Source organism: Condylura cristata, unplaced genomic scaffold (assembly GCF_000260355.1).
Source record: "Condylura cristata isolate star-nosed mole 26May11 unplaced genomic scaffold, ConCri1.0 scaffold00035, whole genome shotgun sequence".
Lineage (NCBI taxonomy): Eukaryota > Metazoa > Chordata > Mammalia > Eulipotyphla > Talpidae > Condylura > Condylura cristata.
Genome location: NW_004567136.1, coordinates 6693458 through 6703517, shown reverse-complemented (window position 1 = coordinate 6703517; position 10060 = coordinate 6693458).

Here is a 10060-nt window from a genome sequence, read left to right as displayed (position 1 = left end):
GTGCTGCCCGGCCCGCGAATCCCCGCCGCTCCGGCTCCGCTCGCGCTGCGCCCTCCCCCGTCCGCTTCGTGGCCGGCGCCGCCGCTGCAGCTGCACATCCTCCGGCTTAGCTCGCCATTGCAACAGGAGCCCCTCACGTCACGCACGGCGCGTTTTGAAGCGGCCCGGCAGCGGCGGCGCGTGGCCCCTCTCGGGATCCGTCCGCGCCGCCCGATTGGCGCAAAAGTGAATGGGGGGCGGTTCACGTGGCCAAAGTTTGACCAAAAAAAAAAAATCTCCCGGCGCTGGCGGCGCCTGCCCCGCCCCACTGCGCCCCGCCCGCGCGGTCTGCGGTGGAGCCCGGCGGCCGAGGGGGCGTGAGGGGGGGCCGGGGACGGGAGGCCCCGCTAGGTGCCCGCGGGACCCCGCGCCGCCAACTGGGCACCCCGTTATCTTCCCGCGACCACGCCCCCCGCCGCCCGGCGTTCGGGCTCGGATCGTGGCGCCCAGCACCCGGCGCGGGGTGTCTCCTGCCCTGCAGGATGCGCGCTGGAAGGGACCTTTGCGGGGGCTTCTCGGTCCCCAAACTCTCCGTAAACGGCTGTTTCCCCCCGCAAAGACTGTCCTCAGATAAACCCTGCGCCCACGCCCTGTCCTCCAGCCAGGCGGACCTCTCCCTCCACCGTCCCCGCGTCTTCCCCGATTCACACTGTATCTTTGTTCCCTCCGTGAAGTGGGCAGGAGGGGGCACGCATAGAATAAACAGTGCAGGAGCCGCTGGAGACGTGCATGCTTGGGGCGTGAACCATGAATTCAGTTGCCTTGTTCCCTGTCACTAGTTTCTAAACTTAAAAAAACCACATATTTAATGTCCAAACTGCCAACAGTACTAGCTTGTAATGGATGTTGAAGAAATGGTAGGTGACGTTAATACTAAGGATGATACAGACCACGTGGGGGGTCATTCTATATGGGCAAGTCGTCGGTTAGTGCCCCTAACCTAAATCTTTGCCAATATTTTTAACAGTCCGTCTACAACAGTGTGAGGATTTCTGGACAGGTTTTAGGACTTGACTTCTGCGTGGGATTTTAAGTTGTATACATTTCCTCTTTAAAAAAAAAAACAAAACTCAGCTAAGGTAACACCCATACAAGAAATGTTTGTATAGAGTAAATAGTGGTCTCTTTACTTTGTCACCAATATATTGGAGTTTTCTAATGAAACTCCTGAAAAGCAAAGTATTTTCCAGGGCCAGAGAGGTGTCTTTAACTTAAGTCTAATGAAACCAGGAATTAACACAAAAAGTAAGCATGCTGGGGAACCCTTGGCTTTTTGTTTCCTTTGTGAGTATAACCAAGTGTTTGAAATGTTATACAATGTAAAGTGCCAGGTTGTGGGAGCTACAAACACCATTTCTGCAGCTGAATGGTGGTCACTCTTGTTTATTCTTTGGATGTCACCACTTTCTTTAGTGCTTGTGATTTATGTCAAAAGTAGTCCATTACCCACCTTGCCACAGACGTCCTCCCTAAGAAGTAATCCACATCCAAAAATAAAATACTCATATGCAGTGAATACAGGACTCCAGCAGTGGTCTTGGGGGACAATACAGAACGCACAGCCATGAATTAGAGGCTGAAAAACCACCCAAAGAGGGTTCCAGTAAGGCCATAAGCTACAAATGCCAAGTAGTCACCAGATCCCCCAAATCCAGTGACAACCCCATGACTCAAAATGATTCCCTTAAAGCACAAACTGGCAAGATACAAATATTCAATCTCATTGTATACATAATTAACCTGCTTAAAAATCTCTATATCTAAAATCCAAACACAAGTACAAAAATAGGGATGGGAATTGGTGCCCTGCAGGGTAGCAGCATTGGGAATGGTGAGGGATGGGAGAAAGAATTCTCAAGAAGTCCAAGCGACTTAAGGAGAAGCATCTAAGAGCAAGCTCTCCTTATTTAAACTTAGGTTCAGAGAAGATGGGCTGTGGGATCCCCCGCTCTCTTTGCCATCAGGGCTGTTGTCTTGATGCCCAGAGTTTCAGCTGGTCAAGCAGGGAGCTTCTCACAGAGGGCAACAGTCCTGGTATAAGGAACATACTGAAAACAGTATCTGCTGGAAATAGTAGGTAGATATCTTGCCCAGGTTAGCAAGACCAGCTAGAAGACCTTACTTGTAACGATTACCAGAAAGTTAGATAAGAATAAGGAACATGGGGCCCTCCCTGGTGGCACAGTGGGTTAAAGCGCAGCACTATGAAGCAATCCACAGCCACTGCGGCATGAGTTCGATCCCCTGCCAGGGAGGTGACCCCATGGCACAGCAGACCTCTCCTGTCTAGCTCCCCTCAGTAGTGCATTTCAGTCAGTCCACCTGTTCTGCTCCCCACTCTGTGTCTGGTGAATCCTCTCACTCCCTGCACCTCTGGCCTGAATTCCCCAGTTCTTGTATGCATAAATAAATCAATCTTTTAAAAAAGAAAGAATTGGGCCCTCCCTGGTGGTGCAGCGGGTTAAAGCACAGCACTAAGAAGCTTAAGCCACTTCCGCATGAGTTCCATCCCTCCTGCCCCGGAGGTGACCACATGGTGTGGCAGACCTCTCCTGACCCGCCCGCTGCTCCCCTCAGTAGTGTACTTCGTTGATCTGCCTGTTCTGCTCCCCACTCTGTCTCTGGTGAATCCTCTCACCCTCTGCATCTCTGGCCTGTACCCCAGTTCTGTATGAGTAAATAAATAAATCTTAAAAAAAAAAAAAGAAGAAAGAAAGAATTGGGAACTGGGATACTAAGCTTTGATTACCGCCCCTCCCCCCGCCAACAGTTCCTGGTCATCTCACCCCACCCAAGTGTGCACCAGACAGTGACACATCACTGATGTCTTACTCCCGATAGCGCTCCCCGACACTTTTACATTCCCTTAGTAGTTGCCAACCTCCTCTGAACCTGGTTCTAAAGAAGCAGGAGACTGCCCGGGATGCGGCCGCACCCTCACGGTGCAGTCCCTCTAGGCTTCTCGTTGCTATGCACGGACCTGAGTGACCTCTCGACCAGCGCCACTCCCAGCTCTGTGCTCTGGGAGGACAGTGAGCCAGCGCTGGGGAATGTACCTGCGCACGGATGCGTCATTGTCTGGCACAAGCTAGGTGGGCTGGCTGGGGGCTACTGCCGGGAGGCTCCATAGCTCCCACTACTCAGAGCTTACTACCTCTATTCCCTATTCTCATCTACCCTTCTGCTAGTCTTACAGATAGTCTAGCTGATCTTGCTAGTCTGGACAAAGTATCGTGGGCTTGCTGCTTTCAGCAGGTCACCCTGGTTTCCTAGTATATCCCTCAATCCAAAGCTTTTGTCTTCATGAGATGCCCCCTGCCTGCCTGGCTGACATTTAGCTTGACCAGCAGGAACTCTGGGCATCAAGACAGCAGCTCCTAGAACAAGGAGGGTGGAGGAATCCACAGGAATGGATGTTGAGGATGCTCTGGGTTTCCTGCTCAGTTCCCAGGTTCCTAGTGTCCCTTGGGTCCTTGGGCCACGCATGCCTCACCTGCAGAGCCAATGGGAGTGTTCTTTCATAACAGGCTACCCTGCTCCTCATAAGGCTTAGCACAAACGGTTAGAACAGCAAGGTCAGGGGACTACAACATAGTGATGTCCTTTTAGGGAATGGGGAGCTGTGGGTCACAGGTGGGGGTGGGAAGGAGAAGCAAGAAGCTATGGCCCTGAGGGTGTGGCCAGGGTGTCGGCACTGGGGCAGGGCCACTTCCCAAGGCAGACTGGGGAAGGAGAGAGAGCAGGATGGGTCACTGGAAGCAGTTCTTCTGGGGAAGGATCCAAAAGTGTCCTTGAATCAGAGACAGAATGACCCCAGGCAGGGAGCCCGCAGGCAGAGGCAAACGCCAGAGGCCCAAAGGGTCAGACAGGCTAATAAGCCCAGTACAGAGGCCTGGGCAGAGACCAGACCCACTGTCTCCTGGGCAGCCAGTAGCAGCCAGGCCAGTGACCCTGGGGCCACTGCCCCCCACGTCCTCTGCAGCTGATCCTGCCACGCACCCACCTTCAAGTCTCCTTGAGGCCAAGGCAGCTCCTCATCTCCCTCCCCTTCTTAATTTAGTAACCTGAGAAGTCAGATTGATCAGGTTATATTGGTATGTCACCTCAGCATCTGAGGGAAGAACTTTAATGATACTGGGTTGCTAGACTTCGCTGCTCCAGGAACCCCTTTGTTAAGTGGAGGAAACTGGGGCCATTTTCCTCATTAAAACAAGAGAGATAAAAGGAAGTATCCAGAATGAAATCGGTTATAAGGGAAACCCCAAACTACAGATTTTCAATGATGATAACTAAATGGTAGGAGGTTGGGGGGGGGGGCTGCCTGGCCCAGTCAGGGACAAAGAGCCTGGGTTCAGGCCTTCCTACTAGAGAGGCCCACCTCGGCAAGCTGTGTCCCCTTCAACTTTCTCCTCTCAACGTAGGTCCTTCCCCTTGATCATGTTAAAGTTTTTTCTTGCTGCTTCTAGTCTGCTATGTCCAAATGCGTTCACAAATACCATCTCCTCTAACTCCTGGTGACTATGACATGTAATTAAAATTCACCTCTACCGAGATGTCTGAACATTTCTCACACATTGCCACTCTGTTCCCACACCCGTTACATTTTTTCTGTTGCTAATACATTGAAAGCTTGTTACAGGTATAACATTTCATATAATTTGCAGCAATTTCTTGGAAACCCATGGTAAATACCTCAATTGCTTGTTGGCACTGAGCCTTGAACAACCGTCAGAGTTCCCTGCAAGGACTTCTTTAAAGACACAGCTCGTGGACTCCTGCCTTAAACAGAGAGCCCTACAAAAAACTAGTAATCATTTTTAAAAACCTTTAGAAATGCTTCTTTTAAGAAACAGCAAATGCTGAGGAGGGAGTTGTAATAATACCTCCTTTCAGAAAGCTCTGTTCATTGCCTGAGAAGAAGCAAATCTGTAATGACCATTTTGCTAATATTACCACTTAACCTCTATTAACTCAATGGAACTTTGCTTTATTATTAATGCTGCTATGAAACTGACATTGAAGGTCCTCATTAGCTAATTAATTTTGCTCCATATTTCCTCCTATTTGCAGAATTTCTAGCCAGATGCAGGAAAGGGCCTGCGATTAAGGCTTATGTTCTGGCTTCCAGGCATGAGTGGGGTCAACACGGGTTATGCTAGAATGGATCCTTGGTCTGCGTATCAGCTCTGTTCATTCTTTCTCTTAGAGACTGGTTGATATGTGTGATATGTGGTGTTTCTCACAAAAGTGCATCTGAGAGAGACACAGGCAGAAGAAATTTAGCACTATTCTGTCTGCTGACAGGATGGGATGTGATCTTACTAGAAAATGTTGGCTTCCGCCAGCTCAGCACTCCTGGGAAGCAGCCTGAACCTTCCCTGGGAGATAATCCCGCAGCAGAGGCTGGGGGCAGTTTATTCTAGTTAAAAACTTAATCCTTGTGTAGCGGACAAGTTTGCCTTTCCCATCTGTTGCCAAGAAATGCCATTAATCTTTAGAATCACGCCAGAGTTTCCACAGCTGAAGAGTCTGCACAAAGACAAAGATTCCCCTCCACTGGGGAGAAGGGAACTCTCCCCATCAGACCCCAGGCCTGGCCAGCCGTCCACAGGTCCACAGCGGTGCCGCCAGCTGAGGACGACACACACCTGGGATCAGCCTGGGTGCTTCATGGAAATGTTCCAGATGCATGGCTCGGGTTTCTCCCCCTCAGGCCAAATGAAGCATAAAATTGCTTAAGGAAAAAAAAAAATCAAGTTGCACAAGGTTTAAGTTATGAATGGAGGCAGCAGAGTCCAGATCCACAAAGGCAGAGAGTAGGGGGTGATGGCTCACTGCATCCGCACTGCTTCTTCACTGGCCTGGGGGCGCTGTCCTGCACCTGAGAGGGCCATACGTGCTTCTGTCATCCACCTGACGGGTGACAAGAGCTGCCTTCCAGGTCTGGCAATTGTAGGCGTTAAAAATAAAATGGTGTCATGGGCCCCGCTGCGGGGATCTAGAGAAAGAGGCGCCCCAAAACCTGGAGGACAGTTTTGTTCAACTGCAAACTTCACGTGATGTGCGTGTACTTTGACCAGCAGCCCCATGTCTGAGAATTTAGCCTCTGGTCGAAGAGTCCAAAATAACACTTGCCCGTGACTATGTGCTGCGACACTGTGCTAGTTCAAGATTAGACCCAGGGTCCATTTAGAGGGGCTGGGGAGGCTCCCGGGGAAGAGAAGCCCATGGAGCAGAACAGAGGGAAGAGAGAATGACCCCTTAGCTGGACTCCTCAAAGCAAAACACCAGAAGGAGACCCAAGAAATACAAGTGGGAACTAGTGGGGAGGAGCAGGGAGAAAAGAATTGGTTGAAAGGAAGATGGGAGACTTCCCAAGGATACTGATGAATAGCATCTGTTTTGTTATCGTATTATCTACACACACACGCCCAGTTTTCCACCGGTTGAAGCCAAATCATTGATTGATTACTAAGCCCATGGATTCCACTTGCAAGTCTGCCACACCGTTAGCCCTGACCCCCACGGATAGGATGCAAGACTCCCCAAAATCTTTTCTTCCAAGTTTTGTCTCTCACCCCTAATCAACTGGATAAGATTTAAAAAAAAATTTTTTTTTCAGAGAAGAGACCTGATTGAACTTTTGTTTTCACATGTTATTGTACATCTACTTCCAGGGTAGAAATAGAATTGAGTCTTGTCCAATCATCTGTAGCCTGTATATATCTTTTGGAATCAATTTATCCACAGTGAGATACAGAGTCCTCCTTGTACTTCTTTTTTGGATCTTAAAAATCTTAAGGTCTTATATCAAGTGCTTTTTCCCCTCAAACCTTAAATCTACATATAAAAAAGAAACATTTCTTCAAAATCTTTGATCCATGGTAGCACTGAACGCAAGTTCCAGGGCAGGGCTAGAACCTTGTGGCAATGGTGCCCTCTAGTGGCAGGTAGCTATTCCTGCTACGTGGAGGCCTAAAATTAAATGGTCAGGTATTTTATGCTGCTGTGAATGAAAACCTATTTCTAATTGCCATCTTTAACAGCCTTTTCCAAAGCTGTGTTTGAAGTTAGCTAGCTGTCGACATTTCAAAGTGAGAGGAATTGAATTAAACCGTCAGCTGAAATCTACCCCTTTTATCTTGAAAACTGCAAGAAATTCTGGGGGAGGGGGCTGGAATCTGTAGCATTAGCAAACGTCCCACGTGATTCTGATACTCAGGTTGGATGATGAAGCTTTGCTTTCATGGGGTTCCATTTCTGCAACAGATGAGAAATACCAGCCTGTATAAACTGATTGCCTGTAGTCATAGATGATAATGGACAACCTTTTGTCTACTGCATCTGAACGGCTCAGATTAGAGTGGTTTGCTGGAGAGGCTGGCTAAAGGTCCTTGCAGCAGATGTCTGAGGTTCAAATGTTTTCTTGGCAATTTTCTCCTCAAAATGTCACTTTTAATCTGTTTGCACTCAATGAACTGTTGGGGTCACGGTCTTCCACAGACAGTATTTGCTTTGTGCGTTCCTACCCAAATGGTCACCCTCCCTATCTACACCCCAACTCTGAAGACACTCTGAAAATGTGCCTAGCAAAGGGAAGTCTCAAAGATAACATTCTTTCCTTATCACAAAGTGGAAGTGGCCACAAGATACAATTAGCTCTATTCACCTGCCACCAAGGAACGGTGTAACGTGATACTGAAATTAACAGGAGGGAATTCTACTGAACCGGTATCATTTGTTTCCTTCTATTTTCTGGGTTTCAGACATTTTCCAATAAATGTTTTGCTTGCTTAAATGAGAAGCATTGATGCCATTGCAAAATTCACTTTATTTCTAAGTATTCAGCAGTAATAAGTAAAACCAATGCCTGAGTATACACGTGAACAGCAGACACAAGAGTGAGGCCCTCCTTGGTGGCTCAGGGGTTAGACACAGCACTACCAAGCCATGGGCAGCATCTGCACAGGAGTTTGATGCCCCTGCAGGCCAGGGAGCTGACCCACATGGCACAGCAGACCTCTCCTGTCCCCCTGCTGCTCCCCTCAGCAGTGAATTTCAGTAGATCTACCTGTCTCTGGTGAATCCTCTCATCCCCCTCACCGTTGGCCTATACCCCAGTTCTTATATGCATAAATACATCATTAAAAAAAAATAAGAAACACAGGTGCACAGTGTGTTACTTAGATGCAGGCCTGGGGGCAGCCAGGTCAACGCAACTTTGCTCCACCCCTTTGTTCGGCTTTGTGATGTTCTGAGAGCAAAGCTGGTAGAGCCCCAGAGGTCCCATAGAGTGCATGCACCTGCGGCATCAGGGTCCTGTCAGGGCACAGACATCTTGTCAGTTATGTGAACAGAGAGCACTTCTAAAAAGCTTAACTGGTATTTAAAGGTAGTTTGCTTTGACACACCTGTGAAACCATCATTGCTATTGTCTGAAATCTTGAGTCTTGCTCCCCAGATTCATGTTGGATCTTACTGATATAATGGTATTGGATGGGGCCTTTGGAAAGTGAAGAGGTCAGCAAGGTGGAGCCAGTGTGTCCTCAGGGGTGGACCTGGCTTCTTTCCCGTGTTAATGTCTTGGCAAGTACCACTTCATCCCATGACCATACCATACCAGTGTATTTATCCACTCACTGCGGCTGGACAGTCGCACAAATTTCAGTTTGGGCTGTGACAGGGATCACTACTATAAGCATTCATGTTTCACCTCAGACACTGTGAGTTTCATCTCTAGAAATCCTAGTTGAGTTTAGTATATTTTCAGCTTAACTTTTTGAGTAAATGGTCTAGTTACAATTTTTGTCCTTTCTGCCAATCCCAACATCTCTGTCAACTGTCAGTTTCAATGGTTTTCTCTCACTGTGGGTCATGCTTTTTTGCCTGTTTGCCGGACAATCTTCGGATGACACTAGGAATTTGACCTCATCGGGTAATGGATACTTTTGTAGAAAGCTTTGAGTTTTGGTCCTTTTAAGTAGTTTGAGCTTTCGGGTCCTGCTTTTATGGTTTGTCAGGCAAGTGGCAGCGCTCAGCCCCACAGCTTTCTCTGCTGCTGAATTCTCTGCTACTGAGGTTACGCTTTCCCGAGTACTCTTGCTAATTGGTGGGATTTCAGTCTGGTGGTAGGGCCAGGCACTCCTCCCAGCCCTAGAGAGGTGAGCACACTGCTTCTTATTCCTTGGAGGGTCCCCTTTGCCCAGCTTTGGCTAAGTTCTTAGCCGGACAGGTCAGTACACTTCTGTGTCTGAGGGGGGCCCTCTGCAGGACTCCAGGGCTCTGTCTATAGTCTTCTTTCAACACTGTCTTGCAAACCCTCGCCACCCTGGTCCCGTTCTACCCTTTCAGTGCTGTCTCTTCAGTTCCTGAAGTCTGTTAGGTTGCTGGGTTCATACTTCCTGTGTCCTAGGGATGCTCTTCAGGCAGTAGGCTGGGGTGCACCCTAGCTCCCTTTCATTAGCTAAAGGACCAGGATGGTGAAATCTGATTTATCTGATTTGGCTGGTGGGTGGGTAAACCAGTCACTGTTAGCCCTCCTGGGCTGGAAGTGTTAATCTAAACAGAGGAACTTAAAATTTTGGAATTGCTAACCCAGAACAAAGCTGCTAATTGAGTAAAGAAGACATTAGATGTATAAGTGGCAACTGCGGAGGGAGTTATCTCAGAAAAGAGGGAAGAGACTGGAATTCTTAAAACCTAGAAACTCAGAGGCAGCCCCAGAGTTGAAAGTCAGACCCACTGATATCCTTGGTTTTGGAAAAAATGATGAAACACATGAGTTGCGTTGTGGGTAGGAACTGCTTTTACTGGGATGAAGCGTCATTGGGGAAAGACAGGCGAGACCAAGTCCCTTCCATGGCTCACGCTGTGCGCTAGCTCTAGCACCCCCTGGTGGCAGCGACTGACAGGCGCTGCTGGCCGGGAAGACCATCTTGGCACCTTATCCCCACAGGGAGTCCTGTCCTGTTCAGCCCTTGCCAGCATACTCTCAGCTTCTCTACTGATACATTTTGCCAGT